Source organism: Silene latifolia, chromosome X, assembly GCF_048544455.1.
Source record: "Silene latifolia isolate original U9 population chromosome X, ASM4854445v1, whole genome shotgun sequence".
NCBI lineage: Eukaryota > Viridiplantae > Streptophyta > Magnoliopsida > Caryophyllales > Caryophyllaceae > Silene > Silene latifolia.
In genome coordinates, this window is record NC_133537.1 from 101,189,199 (window position 1) to 101,206,071 (window position 16,873).

At 42.8% G+C, this 16,873-nt stretch overlaps 1 long non-coding RNA gene across 1 annotated transcript; it reads left to right on the forward strand.

Annotated features, from left to right (window-relative positions):
• Positions 1-3,850: 3,850 nt before the first annotated feature.
• Positions 3,851-5,534, forward strand: LOC141621517 (uncharacterized). Its single transcript, XR_012532409.1, has 4 exons — positions 3,851-4,016; positions 4,112-4,639; positions 4,739-4,828; positions 4,936-5,534. It is a non-coding gene; the product is annotated as an uncharacterized LOC141621517 (long non-coding RNA).
• The last annotated feature ends 11,339 nt before the right edge of the window (positions 5,535-16,873 follow it).

Sequence of the window (16,873 nt, forward strand, 5' to 3'; positions counted from 1 at the left end):
GTTCAAGTAAATGTAAAAGAATAATTGTTCTAAGCAAGAGCTTGTAATGAACTTAGAAAATAAGCATGAGCTTTCACTTACTCCTAAAATGCATTTCAGTTTATTTGATGATATGAGGATGACAAATTGTCAAAATGCAAGAGCAAGATGACATTAGCTTATTTCAGCTTGGCCAGGAGGCCGTTTATTTCGTGCCACAAGAGCGACACGTGAGGTTACGCGAGGCGCGTTTTTGCTCCTATTCTAGGCATAGTAACGTTTCAATCACTACAAAAAAAAAACACGGAAAACTGACGGTACATGTGACGGAATTTGAAGTCCGTCAGATATTTAAAAAAATTGACGGAATTGTGAAGGAAAATCCGTCAAATATATGATAGTGACGGAATATCCGTCACAGTACGTCAGATAATAGTGGCGCGTTAAAAATCCAAAGGCGCCATTTAATTTTGACGGAAAAGCCGTCAGGAGTGATGCCCATTATGACGGATGATCCGTCAAAAAGAAGGATCTCTGACGGAAATTGTAATACCCGCCCTTTTAGAGACCCCTTGAACAGCGTGCCAAGTTACCTTGGGAGCGGGAATAATCCTTAGAAATGCGTGCCAAGTTACCTTGGGTTGTGAGTTGTGCGTGGTACTCGATAGAGTAGAGGCTACTCGATCGAGTAGCTTGGATACTCGATCGAGTAGGGGGTCACTCGATCGAGTATGTTGGACACTCGATCGAGTAACGGGTTTTCAGCGAGGGTTTATAATCGCGTTTTGTTAAATACGCAAACCATTTCTGCCTCATTTCTTCAGACCCTTAGGTCGCCTCCTTCCCTTCCCTTCACCATATAGCCTCCATGGAAGCCTTTGAAGGTTCTTGTGCCTTAGGAGAGCGTAACTTGAGTCGGGTAGCGGTCTTTTGCCGGGTTTCTTCTTGTAGGTAAGTCGTCATCATCATCCGTATCTTTGTCTTTGCAGTTAGGGTTTACTTGTTAGTGATAGGTGGTTGTGTTATGGTTATAGATGTTGCTTGATTGCCGGATGTTTCGTATGTTGGCATGGAGTGGTTGCAGTTGCTTAAAGGTAGGTTCGCCTACTCAGTTTTTGTAGATGGTCTAGTGTGTCGGTTGTTGTGGTTGTATTGTAGTTGTATTGTGGTTGTGTCGTGGTTGTGATGTATTGCAGATGGTTGTGATTGTTTGTCTCTGGTTCTCGAGATGCGTTCTCGGCTGAGTGGAGTCATTTGCGAGAGTGGCTTCACGCCCTAGTTCCGCCCTCCGTGGAACCCGCCACAGGAGGGGATGTGCACATTAATGGGACATGGTTATCGCTCGGTATGATGAGCGGGGATTTGGTGGGTACGGATGCGGTCCCCCACTGGCAGGGCTGGTCCAGTGGACAGTCGGCATGGTCGGTGGGGTTGCTATCCCCTTTGTATGTGAACGCCTGCAATTTTAGTTTGGTTGGCACGGCGGTGTCAAGGACATAGGCACTGAGGGGCTGTCTGACCACGTGTCGAATGACACGCGGCGATCGGCTCCTCACATTCCTAGTCCGGCTCCTCTCCTCGTACTGGGTGGGGCTTCTCCTCCGACTATGGTAAGTCGGGCTTCTTCTCCGACTTTGACGAGTCGGACTTCTTTCACTCCTCTGAGGCAGGCCTCGTCGGTGCCGCGGCGACGCTGTCCTCCCGCGGGTGCGGGAAGGACTTAGGTCTACCACTGGCACGCTGGGCTCCTCCGGCGTCTTGACGGGGCCAGCTTTTTCCAGTGCTCCATTCAAGTCTCTTGGAGTAACGTTCGGGGCCCCGGTCTCTCGGACGGGTTCCGCCGCTCTTGTCGGTGACAAAGGTGAGCCGACGTACTACTAATGAGGTCCAGGAGTAGCTTCAGTTTTGCTACATCAACCACATGTCCCATGATGGTGACCTGGTTGGCGGGCAGCGGCGTATCTGGTATTATTGGCATCCCGTACTCCGGTTGAATTACCCGGCCGGTGGAGGGTCGCGCAACCCGCAGTTGTGGACGGTATCATCTTCGCGTAAGGTTTCGTCGATACGAATACCTCTTGTTGTTTTGACATCTTCTTAGCTTTTTGGGTGGGTTTTTGTTTTGTTTTTTTTTGTTTGGGAATGAATGTGACTAGCTTCTAGTATCTTTTCCCCACAGACGGCGCCAATTGTTCCGGGTGTAATTCCAGAGCAGTTATTTGTTACCACCCGTGCTTGTAGAATGACGTCTTTGGTTGACTCCTCCTTGCGGTCTCCTGAAACAATGAGCAAACTGAGGGCTCGGCTTTGGGCCGAGCGAACTCACTCCGACGCTCAAGTCAGTAAACTTAGAAAGATAAGTTGTTGTTACTTGGTGAAGTATATATTGTAGAGAGATAAGGAAGATATTACCAGGTGAATAGTGATTCTTAGGTTAAATTGTGGATCCTCTACTCAATGAGAGTTGAGGAGTATTTATAGACTTTCACCTTTTGTCACGTAGTGGCCAAGTGGCCAAGTGGCTAGCAGGTGGAAAGACTGATCTACCCCTCGGCCGAGGGACCTATGGCAGGCCGGCGGGCCCTGTTGACTCACCGCCGAGGGGTCTTGGATATGAGTTCGCGGATATGTGCCCCGGCTGGGTTGGTTGCCCCGGCCGGACCCATCCGACAGCCGACAGCCTCGCTTGTTAGGGCCGTCTAAGCCGTTGACTTGCTGTGGATATCTTTGACCTTGCTCAATATGTTGACTGGTCAGCGGGTGCAGAATATGCCCCATCAATTTGCCCCCAGCGTAGTGTATGCCGTGGTATGGGCTCCGATTAAAGGACCCTTTAATAGTAGCTCTAGCATTGTTTTATTGATAGTCTTATAGATTAAAGGACCCTTTAATAGTAGCTCTAGCATTAGGTCCTAGTAGCAAGGTGAAGACGTGGAGACGATATTCTATCAATGGCTATAAATTTCGAGCTTATAAGGAGGGAGTTGATCTTTCGAAAGCTACCTCAAGTAATGGGGTTTGTGTGAATTCTACAGAAGGTTTGGACTACTATGGAACCCTAAATGAAGTAATTGAGCTTGGTTATCATACCGAGAAAAGGGTTTATAGGGTGATATTGTTTAAATGTGATTGGTTTGATAATTCTCAACTAGGACTTAATATCCATAAGGCATACGGACTTGTAGATGTAAATGAGAAAAAAAAGTTTCGTGGACATAACCCATTCGTGGCAGCTTTTCAAGTCAATCAAGTTTGTTATGCTCCTTATCCAACCACTAAGAAAGGTAATCAGCAATGGTCAGCGGTTTTTAAAATCAAGGCAAGATCACATGTTTATACTCCTGTTGACGAAATTGTCTTCCAAGAGGATGTTGTTGTCAATGATCACGCATCTTCACCAATTTTGGCGGAAGAGTCAGAAACTGAAGATGAATATGAAGTGGTTGTGGAAATGGGTGAAAGGGAATATGACGGGGATGTCGGAGAAGAAGAGGATAATGAAGTTGAAGTTGAAGAAAATAGAATAGAGGAAAATAGGGAAGAAGATGAAGAAGTTGGAATGCTTTTTTCAGATGATAATAAACCTCTTTTAATTCATAGTGATAGTGATAGTGATAGTGATGAGTGATGAGAGTTGTTGTAATTCTACTATATTAATGTATGAATTTTAATGAAATCATTTTTATGTATGAATTTTAATCATTGAATCAAATTGAAGCATTTTAATCATGACACTTCATTTTTGTTTTCATTTTTGTTGGACTACCAATTTGCGGTGTTAATTATTTATTTTTTATATAGTTCATGACACTCCAATTTGTACTAATGATTTTTATTCAACTGACAATTTCTGTTGTTTATGATTAGTATATGGCAGGTTTCATTCGAAAGTTGATAGGGAGCAGTAGTGGGGGAAGTCGTCGTAACGAGGAGAACGATGAGATTGATAATGATGATGACGAGGGTGTTCAGACATTTAATCCGGAAATGGATAATATGAAGATAATTCTATCACAAAACAAACCAGATGGTAAATGGTAAGTGTTCTAAAATTTATTTTTAGCTTTATGAAATACATATCATTCAAATCATTTTATTTAAATTTTCAATATATGTTTGTTTTAACTTTCAGGTGGAGTGACAAGTGTATAAAAAAATATGTCAGTTGGTCGTTCACAAATAACATTTCAGATGAAGAGTACTTCACCAAATGGAGTGAGGCGAGCCAAGCGCAACGTTTGAAGATGTGGAATTGGTTTAGGATAATTTAAAAGCTACCTATTATTTACTTTACGTTAATAATTTTTATTTTATTTTTATTAATTAAAGTCATCTTCTATTACTAATTAAATACTTGTTTTTGAAATAGAAACATGTGAAGTCCGTCGATAAAGAGTATAACCCTAAGCCCGATTGGCAAAAGGAGGTCACGAGGCGGATTACCAAGCTTATTAATGGACTCAAGTATCTAAAGAACAAACCCGATTGGGTACCGCTCTCTTGGTGGGTGAATCTGAAGGAAAGAGAAGAAAAAGGCCCTGAATTTGCCAAAAGTTCTAAGACAAATAAGGCAAATAGAATGTCGGGTGCTAAGGACGGGAAAGCACTAGGCACTCATACTCTAGGCCATAAGAGTTCCTCCTATGCTTTCAAGGAATTGGTAAGTATTATACTCCCTCCAAATTTATTATTTTTCACAAATTGGTTACAAGAATTGATTGCCGAATATAATCAATTTACGTTTTTATGCTACTTTCAGGGTGAGTCGGCCACACCATACAAGTTGTTTACAAAGACCAAGAAAAACAAGAAGGGGGAGTGGGTTAATCCTCGAGCCGCTAAGACCGACGTAAGTTAGTATTTATTATATTTCTCTAATTCATAATGTTAATATTTATTATATTTTCCTCATTTTTAAATATAACATCATTTTTTCCATATTTGTTTTTCTTTTAGGCCATTTATCAAGAAGAGATGAGTCGACCAACGCCCCCCGGAGAGGCTCCAGACGAGTAACGTTCGTTCTACAAAGCGGTCGATGGTTTTGACAATCGTGGAAGATTTTTCGGGAACGGTGATGTAGCGGCCGAACAATGGTATGAACGTCCGTGTAACAAAGGTACTCGTCGATCATTCTCTTACACTCCTACCCAGTATACTCAATTTGCCACCCAAATAAACAATGAGCGAGCCGCACGACAAAGTCTTGAGGAAGAAATGCGCGCCACTCAAGAAACCGTCCGTCTACAAGCTCGGCAAATGGCAGAAATGAAACAAGCAATGGCTGAGATGCGCGCATCTTAACCCCCTCACTCGTGCTCTGGTTTCGCTTTCCCTTTCCGTAGAGAAGACAATGAGGATGGCGGGCACGGCTTTGGTAGTGACTTTATTGAGCCTCTTGGTAATTATTAGTACCGTCGTCTATGTTCCTATGTTGGTAGTTTAGTTAAGGCTACCTTAGGACACTTATAATTATGGATTTTTGTAGTTTAATTGGTGTGTAAAAGACATTATTTTATGAGACATGTAAAAATATGACCTTTAGCTTTTATGTAATAACTCCGGTCTTCCAATCGTGTTTGCTTTTCTTTCGATGCTTTCGTTGTCTACTCTTGATTCCCGCTCATGTGGTCGACATGATAATGAATTCCCGCTTGGCGGTCGATGGTTGTATTTGGTTTTTGCAGGTTTGGTGCGTAAAAACAATGCAAAATCCGCATTGTGGCTGGGCAGCAAGCTGCTGTTTTCAGCTACTGTCCAGATATGTCCTGACGGAAAAACCGTTAGTAGTGAGCAACATCTGACGAAAATACCGTCACAGAGCTCAACATTTTGTTGACCAAAGTGACGGAAAAACTGTCAGGATATGGTCATTCCTGACGGAATTTCCGTCAGATAAGTCAACAATTTGTTTGACTTATGTGACGGAAATTCCGTCAGGAATGGCCATATCCTGACGGTTTTTCCGTCACTTTGGTCAACAAAATGTTGACTTGCTACGTCACCCCTAAATGTTCTGTTTTGACAGAATAACCGTCAGGAGTGCACCTTGTGACGGAAATGCCGTCAGAATCTTGTTTTCTGTAACCATTTGTAGTAACGGTTGATTCTTGACGGAAAAGGGGCTGTTCTGACGGTTTTTTTCCATCAGTTTTCCGTGTTTATTTTGTAGTGAATTGTTTGAGGTTTGTCGGGTTGGCAAATTCATTCCCATCTAAGTCTGTGATCCTAACTGCACCCCCTGGAAGTATGGACTTGACCAGAAATGGCCCGGGCCAATTGGGTTTGAATTTTCCTCGTGGATCGACAGGTAAAAGAGCTATAATTGATTTGAGGACCAAGGCTCCTTCTTTGATGTTCCTTAGCTTAACCCTTTTGCTGAAGGCTCATTTGATACGTGCCTGATATGCTTGCACATTATGTAATGCACACAATCTTCGTTCATCCAGGAGGATGAGTTCTTCATATCTATCCCTCTTCCAATCGGCTTCTGGGATTTGACTTTCGAGTAGAATACGCAAGGATGGTATTTCTACCTCGACTGGTTGTAGAGCTTCCATGCCGTAGGTCAAATAGAAAGGGGTGGCCCCAGTGGGCATCCTAACAGATGTACGGTATCCCTATAAAGCAAAAGGTATCTTGCTTGGCCAATCGTGATAGTTGTCAATCATTTTCTTGAGAATTGTGACAACGTTTTTGTTTGTCGCCTCTACTGCGCCATTAGTTTGTGGTCTATATGGCGAGGAGTGGTGATGCTTGATTTTGTACTTAGCTAGCAATTGCTCAGTCTCAGCTTGGAAATGTGATCCATTGTCAGTGATGATCTCGTGTGGGCAACCGTATCGACAGATGATGTTGGTTTGTATGAACTTTGCCACGTTCATGGCGGTAAGACTGGTGTAGGAAGCCGCTTCTACCCACTTGGTGAAATAATCGATTGCTACTAGGATGAAACAGTGACCTCCTGTTCCGGCTGGAGTGATCTTGCCGATGATGTCAATTCCCCAAGCAAAAAATGGCCAGGGAGATGTCATGGTGTAAAGCAATGAAGGAGGGACTGTGGACATGGGCCACGTCTCGATCTGTGTATTTGGTCCACCTACCGGTCCGCGGTCACGGGCCACCTGCACGCCAGGCCAAACTGTGGACATGTAGATGTCTCTTTGAAAGCCACGCTCGGCGGCATAAAATTCTTTCGACCGGATCGCTTCAGATCGGTCGGTATCGTCTCGGCAAGGGCCGCGAAACGATGTAGAGATGTTCGGAGTCGCCACCGAGCATTTGTGGGATGCTTGGAACCCGTTTGAATCCACTTTATACCTAGGTCAACCAAGGCAAAAAGCGGTGTTTGACATAGGTACTGACGATAAGGAGTCGTCCCCCTTTTAGCATTCTATGCCTAAAATGACTCTCGTACGCCCTAGATAAAGCCATCCACTATCCAAAGGTTCTGAGTATGGGGTGAGGGTACGTATTGGGAAGCCCTTTAATCGGACACCCAATCCGTCCCGCGTTAGCGGCCTCTACTGATCGATCGTGGTTTTTTATGTGCAAAAGTTGATAAAACGGTTAAAATGCATGAATGTGCATCCAAAAGGTTAACCTAACATGTGAGCTTTCTAAGTCGGTTTGGTAATCCAAGTATCAAGCATAAGATGTCAAGTTGGATTTAGATTGATTTGCATGTGAAAACGGAAATTAAACATCCATTTACCAAATTCAGGTTATAATGCTTAACACGATCCATTTATTTGAAAAAGGATGTCAAATGGCAAAGTATAAAAACGTAAGCTTGTCAATCTGATCCGTCATGTATTCGGATTATCCGTAATCGGGATCGTCCTAGACAAGTGCTAAGAACGAGGCCGAACAGCGCCAGGCAGCCCTATTGGGGCGCGAGCCTATTGGCGATGGAAGAGGCTCTGCCCTTGGTTTTGAAATGTGAAAACAGGCGGCCACTTGGGGCGCGAGCCAAGAGGGCGTCTCCTGGTTTTTCAAAAGGTTACTTAAAACCGTATTTGTGATGAATGATTTGCAAATGTTGTTTGCATGACTCGGAATAATTACTATTATGTTAGTAATATTCGTTGTCGGATTTGCATGTTTGAAAAACGTAGTAAAATGTGTAAAAGGAAAATGTTTGATTTGAACTAATTATGTTAAGTTCAATTATTTGTAATTAGTAAAGTTTGTCATCGTACTCGGATTAAACCGACATGGTATAAAGAACCAAGGATGATTATGAATTATGACTAATATGTTTACAAATGTAAACAAATGAGAAAAAATGCTAAATAAAAGAAAAGGGTGTTAAAGTACCCATTAAAATGTAATTAACCAAATATATCACCGAGTCACGGAATAAACCGCCATGGTATAAAAAACCAAGGATGATTTTTATAATGGTCAAAATATGTTCATCATAAAAATGAATTAAAATGGTAAATACCGTAAAAGGAAAGAAGTAAAAATAAAAGAAAGTGTTGAAGGAAAGACGAACTCCAACACGGATGAGTCTGACTCGAGACCCACAAGAGGCGCGAGCTCCCTTGCATAGCAAGGAGCTTCTGTCTCAGGCCAAAACTTGGTTTTGGCTCGTCTAACCTATATTTGAATCGTGTTATGCATTGTTCATACTTATAGACTCATAAAAACAGTAAATACATGAAATAAAGTGAGATGTTTACACCCTCAAACTTACGTATTTTGATGTTTGCGAAGTAGACGACTTTAGAGACGGTTTTCTCGTTGTGACTAATCGCGATCAAAGAAGTTTAAAAAGGTGCCTTAAAAAAGGATTTAGCTTTGAAAATGAGTTGAAAGTATGTTAATTAAAAAATGTTGATTAATGAGTTGAGTTGGTCGAATGGGTCGGTCGAATGCACGGCGACGGTACCAAACAATATGTGTAAGGCTTGTGCTTACGATCGGTAGGTCGTAAACACGTGTCGATTTTGTGACTTAGGAAGTCGAGTATAGAAGTTTAAGGGAGATGTGAGGGGACGGACGCTCGCATGAATATTATGGTGTGTGATGGTGGGTATTTATAGAGAAATGTGGGATGGTAGGTCGGTTAAGTTCGCGTGGAGGCTAAGTAGACACCTGCTTTAGGCGCGAGCCACCACGTGGCTGAATGGGGTGTGTTGTCGCTTTCGCAAATTTGGATTTTGCATTTGTTCTAACAAATGTTTAGTTGGTTGTGATTTGTGGTCATTGAGGTTTTCTTAGCCGTGTAAGCTTACTCTTGGGTGATATTTGGGGTAGGTATTTTGTGTCTTTGACTCGGGTTTGACCCGTGTGAGTCGGGATTTGAATTTCGAGTCGGTTTTTGGCTCCGAGTCGGTTTAGACTCTAAATAGGGTCATTTTAATGGAAATGACATGATGAAAACATTCATGGCATTATTTTTGACATTCGAGATTTGGGTTGACTCTGGTTGACTCAGGTTGACTCGAGTTACGGGTTTCTGAGTCGGTTTTGGGTCCGAAGACGGTTTTAACTCTAAATAGAGTTATTTTAATGGAAATGACATGATAAAGACATTCATGGCATTATTTTTGACATTCGAGATTTGGGTTGACTCGGGTTGACTCAGGTTGACTCGAGTTGCGGGTTTTTGGGTCGGCTTTGGGTCCGAAGACGATTTTAACTCTAAATAGTGTTATTTTAATGCAAATGAAGTTAGAAACTTTTTGAAATCATTTTTCATATCCGAAAAGTGCATTAAACCGTCTCATATATAGCCAATCCACGCACGCATATCAAATACACGTTATAGTCCGATCATTATCGGGTGGTTTTTGGAAGATGCAGATACTGGGTATCTATAGAGCCCCCACTTTGACTGAGGCTTGGACAGGGCGAAAGTCAAAGTATGATCTCCAGGTCAATCGAAGATTACAACCTGAAGACCATTGCGACGTCGAGGCGACTCAATAAGGTGTGAGCCAAGGACCTGCCATCGGGAACATTTTAGAGTCTGTCGACTTCCGATTCAGGTCGTTTAAAGTCCATTAGACTACGTATAACGGCTCGCTAGCCATAAGAAGGAATCACACCTGAGTCATCTTCGGGATACGTCCTTCAATCATTTGCGGGCAAAGGCTCGCCAGCCGGTGTTGAAGGTGGTGCGTTTTGAGGCTCGCCAGCCATAGGAAGGAGTCATACCTGAGGCATCTTCGGGATATGTTCTTGAGTCGTATCTCGTGTGCGTGCAAAGGGCCGCCAGCTGTGAAAAGGAGTCATACCCGAGGCATCTTCGGGATACGTCCTTGAGTTGTACCTTGTTTGCGGACAAAGGCTCGCCAGCTTGTGAAAAGGAGTCGTACCTGAGGCATCTTCGGGATACGTCCTTGAGTTGTATCTTGTTTGCGGACAATGGCTCGCCAGCTTGTGAAAAGGAGTTGTACCCGAGGCATCTTCGGGATACGTCCTTGAGTTGTATCTTGTTTGCGGACAAAGGCTCGCCAGCCATGGTGGTCGAAATATCGACTGTGGGAAATAGCATGTGTCACATCCATTTAAAAATCGGCACTCGCTGGGGAGTTAGAAACTTCTCAGGACTCGCCGGGGATATGAGTTGCTACTCGCTGGGAGGTAGCGTAAGCCATGTAATCGGCGGGGTTAAAGCTCTTGAACTTGATGGGTCGCCGTTTGTTGGGAAGAACCCGGTACTCAGTTGGAGTGAGTTTCTCTTCTTCAGATTACCGGCATGGTTAATGACCACACAAATCCGCAGTCGCATAGACAAGCACGTTGAATGCAAGCATATAAGCACGAAAGCACATAAGCATGTGAGCAGTTAGCATATAAGCAACTAGCATTTAATGTCTCACGCGAAGGGAGATAGAAGTTTTGAATGTTGTGAAGCTTGAAGACGAGTCTTGTTACTCGTAGATCCGTGATTTGATAGATTGGAGACACGTGGCCGTTGTGACACTGACTCACACAGATGCATATTGACAGACTGACAAATGGGCAGTCGTGAACATGATGCCAACTCAGTATCGACACGACACGGGGGTGACTCTGATAGACTTTGCACATGTAAGTGCAACTCCTAGCCAAGAAAGGGGTGACAATGCGTATCAAATCCCTGAGGTAGAAGGTCTGCTCGGCTGGGGAACATGAATGATTATCTTCTCCAAACATCTTTGCCTCCGTTTGCTTGTTGGAGATCCCTTGTCGAGGTATGATGATTCGGAGAGCGGGACCAAGACCTTAGTCATCGTCTGAACCGAGCCCTAGGCTATGGGCGGTTTTATTTTGGACTGTAGTTGAGACTCAAAAGATGTTTGAGGATGAAGGATGGGTGGCGTCTTGAAAGAGAAGCCCCCCAGAGTGAGAAGGTGGGAATTTGACAAAACAAGGAATGGGCGATGTCTCAAGGAAGAAGCCCCCAGTAAAGAGGTATAAGATTAATTTCTGCAGCAGGGTGGGCTGCTTTTGAGGATTGATGTTGATAGTTGAGATTGAAATGGGTGTGCGGTTGTGTCCTTGTTGGGGGACTGCCTACGTATTCGCGTGTTTGCGAAATCAAACCAGATCGTAGTTCTGCGCTGGTTATTAAGGGTTGAAAATTGGAAAGGTTGTGAAAGGAGTATGCGGTTGTGCCCTTGTAATAGGACTGCCTATGTATTCGCGTATTTGCGAAATGAAATCAGATCGTAGTTCTGAGCTGTGTGTGCAATGGGTTGCAAATTGAAGGTTTGAAAATTGAATGTGTGTGGGAGTGTGGTTGTGTCCTCGTAATAGGATTGCCTACGTATTCGCGTGTGTGCGAAATCAAACCAGATCGTAGTTCAGAGTGTGTGCCTAAGCGAGATGTTAGGACCTTGAAATGATTTTGAGGTGTATGGTTGTGTCCTCGAAGGACTGCCTACGTATTCACGTGAAGTGAAATCAAACCAGATCGTAGTTCTGAACGTGTGCCTAAGCGAGATGTTAGGACATTCAAGTGTGTGGGTCACGATGGTAAAAGCCGTTTGGTGACTCGAAAAATTAATTTGAGATAATTCCTCTCGATCATGAACCGAAGAGGTCTAATTTGTAAAAATGTTCCTTATCATGTGAGCACACTAAAAAGTGGACCCTAAGGGTAGATTGAGTATGTCCTATTCTCGGTAGCAAAGCATTCGAGGACTCCGTATCTGGGTCAGGGTGAAAATGGCTTCGACATTATGGAATGTGGAGCTTGGTAATAATGGTTTGTTTGACAGATAAAAATCTGGAGTTGAGCGTCACGACGGAAAATTCCGTTTGGTGACTCGAAGGTTGATTGGAGATAAATACCTCTTCATCATGAATCGAAGAGGTGTAATTTGTGAAAATGTTCCTTATCATTTGAGCACACTAAAAAGTGGACTCTAAGGGTATATTAGGTATGTCCCGTTCTCGATAGCAAAGCATTCGAGGACTCCGTGGGGATTCTGGTGAAAAATGGCTTCAACATTAGGGAATGTGGAGCTTGGTAATAATGGGTTTGCTTAACAGATAAAAATCTGGCGCAAGAATTTTGTGGTGTTTAGGCCGATGGGTAGCGGCTTGTAGTGTGGTGCGGAATGGGGTCTCCGGCTTGATGTGGCCTGAGCACGAAATGGTTGGTAAATAACATGGGATCAGATTTCCATATCTGGACCTTAAAGGTTAAGGTGTGATATTACAAGCTTGAGGGGGAATCCTCAGAAGCCTAGATAGTTCTCCTTATAACAGTCTCTAGAAGGACTTAAGGGTGAAGCGATGTTGGTTATGATCTTGAGGGGAAACCCCAGGATCCTAGATGGGTCTCCCTGTAACAGTCTGTTGAAGGACTTCGGGGTGAAGGAGTTTTGGTTAAGGTTTTAGTGTTTGGTGTTTTGGACTTGTCGGTCCGGGGTTTGGTGTGTTGGACTCTTTGGTCCTAGGCTTTGGACTTGTTGGTCCTGGACTTTGTGTGGTTGGACTCATGGGTCTTAGGCTTTGGACTTGTTGGTCCTGGACTTGGTGTTTTGGACTCGTGGGTCCTGGGCTTTGGACTTGTTTGTCCTGGACTTGGTAGTTTGGACTCACTTGTCCAGGATTTTGTGTGTTGGATGCTTTCTTTGGATTTTGGCCTTTTTGGAAAAAGGGTTTCAATCTTGTTTTGTTTTGATTTTGGCTTGAGTCTTAGCATTGACGTTGGGTGAGTAGCCTTTGGCTTTGGTTTTTTTGCTTTGAGCGAATTGATTTCGGCTTTGGCTTTTGCTTTGTCCTTGAACTTTGGCTTTGGATGAATGGATATTGGCTTGGTACTTTGACTTTCGCCTTTTGCTTTGGCTTTTGATTTATTGGTTCTTTGCCGTCCTTCGTTCGAGGTAGGTAAAAGTGCGGATGGGGATGTACCAGTTGGTGAAAGGTTGATAATTGGTGATGGGATGTTTTTTTGTGGGGAATGGGCTTGCCTTCCGTCATTGAACATGAACAAGGAGATGTCCTGGTGTGTTATCTAGGTTCGTCGTAGGAACCCCTTGATAGAAGCTTGTTCTAAATTGGGTGCTAATGAAAGATTTCTATTGCCAGACATGGAATAGGTAAATAAATAGACACGGAGTTTTGAGTCCTCTGCTTACTCGGTACGGAACGTCACTCGAGTGTACTCACATTAAATTAGAACATATTATTCGTTTTAAATCAATTCTCAAATCAATTCTCGTTGTCAATGGGAAATGGTAAAGGGGAGAATATATGATAGTTTAAAATTGTGCTTTTATTTACATAAATAAGATGTTAGCACAGACTCGATGAATACGTGTGACTCATGGGGACAGCCCCCAGTTTGTCACTTAGGAATAAAAGGACAGACACTAGGATAGATATGAGAAAGCCTAAGACTCAGACTCGGACTCGGACTTAATCGTAGATACGAACTCCTAATCATCATGTTCCTCCTCGAAGGTTTCTTTCGCAGCATCCAGCGGCTTGAATGTTTGATCTTGACCATTGACCCACTTGAGCACTTCACTCTCGTTGTTGGGGATGATATGAGGACAACAGTCCATGAGGCTTTTATTTCCTTGCAGAAAGAGATGTTCATGAGGGTTATTTTCATCACTTGGTTGGCATAGGGATGAAGCTACCAGTTCATGGTTGTCGATCATATCTTGAATAGCATGTTTCAGTTTCAAGCATGTTTCAGTGTCATGACCATTTCCTCGATGATATTGGCAATAGGCATTGCCGTCCTAAAAACGGGATTTCTTGCATTCAGACGGGTCCGGACTGGGCCCGATTGGTTGTAGCTTCCCTTCAGTTATGAGCTTTTGAAGAGCTTCGGCATAGGTTGTGTTGAGGTTGGTGAATGTCCTTTGAGAACGTTCAACCTTGTTGTTTGACTTGAGACATTCAGAAGGATTGTCCTGACTGGGAGGTACAATTATGATTTTGCCAGCCTCGATCATATCTTGAATGGCATGCTTGAGTTTGAAACAAGTTTCGGTGTCATGGCCCTTGCCTTGATGATACTGGCAATAGGCATTATTGTTCCAGAAACGAGTTCTTTTGTGTTCAGGCTTGTCCGGAGTCGGACCAATGGGTTGGAGCATTCCTTCTGAAGCAAGTATCTCCAGAGCAATGCCATATGCTATTCCCAGATCCGTGAAAACCCTTTGATGTTTTCCCAAGGTTCCTACATTGATGTTTTTGGGGATGTTTTTATGAGTTTTGTTTTTGCCTTTGTCAATCCTGGGAGGAAGCAGGATTAGGTAGTTGTTAATGGGAAGTTTTTGGGATGTTGCTTGATATTTTGAAGGGTATTTTGGTGAGGCAATTTCATGTTCTTTGTTGGTAGGTTTGTGGATGTGGGAACCATCGGATGACTCCTCATTTTCAATAGCTGTTGGTTGGTGAACCAAGGGTTGGTTTCCTTGATGGTCAGGTTCATTTTCTGTACTACCAAACCTCTTCTCCAAATTAGCCATTCGGGTGTTCAAGTCATCGATAGCAACTTGCACCTTTGAGAATATGTTGTTGATAGAGACGGAGAGCATCATTATACCGCTTTGTATGCCATCCTCATCAATTGCATGAATTTTCTCATCGTCAGTGATACGTGCATATTCTATACACTTTATCTGCGGTTTTGGCACGTATTTCTATGCATAATTGTTAGCTTAAGGCTACTATTTCTCCCGAAACGGTTTACTTTGCATTTTCTATGATTTGTTGTAGGAATGAGTGGAAGTAAGCTAAATCAAGCCTAATTCGTCCTCCGGAGGCAACTTCAAGGAAGCCAAGACGAAGGAGGGTCGTACTCACTTACCTCGGGATGCGTGCATTGGAGTGAGGAGCTGTTTTTGAAGATAAGAAGTGTTTCTGCACAGCACCATCAGTCGATCGACTGCCATCACTGGTCGATGGACCACTGAAGTTTATCAGATGCTGCTGTTCTGCATTTACCAGTCGATCGACCACTCTGACCGGTTGATCGACCTGTTTTCGAGCAGATATCTATTTCTCCGTGTTAGACTTTTAAAGGCCCAACTTGTAATTAACTTTCAGTATCTTTTTATCAGTAGAACGCAGCAACTTTTAGGTTATGCTAATTATTCTGGAAAAACTCAGTTTTAGATCTAGCTTGGAGACGGAAACCTTCGATTTCAATACTTTGTTCTTGAATTCAATTAGTAAGCTTTTTATGCAATTCTTCCTCTTCTTTATTTCCTTGTTATTTTGATTCTTATTTTCTTCAATTTAATTTCAGCAATTAAGTTCTTCCCTATTGTTTTAGTTCGATTCATTTATGTCAAATCTATTCTTTGCAATCAATTTCGAAGTTAGTGTAGTTATAATTATGCGTAGACAATTTCTTTGATTGGGAACAAGGTGAGCCATGGTATTAAATTAGGATTGTTGTGTAGTATGAGTTCTTCCGTATTGGTCTTGTTATCTTTTGATAAATTTCTTTACTAGATTGAAAGATTGGTAATTTGATTTATCGTTAGATTTGGAATTTCTCTTGAGCGAAAGCTTTGATAAATTCTAGGGAATTAATAGACCGTGAGGTTATTTGAGCTTTGTTTGAAAGGCTAGCTTATTTTCCCTGGGACCGTATCATAAGACCCCTGCTACCTTACTGACCTGATATTTGCCATGGTGAACCGAAGTTTCCAGTCTTTTCTTTATCCTGTTGAGAACATTCATTTTAGCAATTAGCCAGTTAATCAACCAAACTCAAAACCTCCCAATTAATTGTTACTTTTATAGACTGAAAAATAGCAAACAAAATAAACCTTGTCTCTCTGTGGTTCGACCCTTACTATCACTAGCTATAGTTTTAGTTTGGAATTATAAATTTAATTTTGGTACTAAACAACGGTATCAAATTTTGGCGCCGTTGCCGGGGAGACGGTGTAATTCTGTTTGCTTTATTTTAAGTTTATTTTTCTTATCTCAAGGAACTTTTGTTCCTTGAGACCGTTGCTTACCTTTGCTTCTAGTTTTGCTTTTGCACAGTTAGAAGACAGGTTTTTGAGAGGAAGACTTGAGTACTCTCATTTTGGCAATTATGGCTACAATATATGATAATCTACAGCCAAAGGAACACCATCTTCCGACGGGATACCAATTACCTACCCCTACTACGGGTAGCTTTGTATTTCGTTCTTCTTACATCAATTTAGTGGAGCGAAATCAGTTTGCTGGTCTACCAGATGAGGACCCCTTGAAGCATATGGAGATTTTCACGGACTACTGCTGTTCCATACCCATACCAGCTGGGGTGACTCAGGATGAAGTAAAGGGGTTGATGTTCTTATACTCCTTGAAGGATTCAGCGTGAGATTGGTACCGCTACCTTGATAGGGTAGCAACTGGAGTCACAGACTGGACATCTCTAGCATTAGCCTTCTATAAGAAGTACTTCCAACTTTCAAAGACTGAC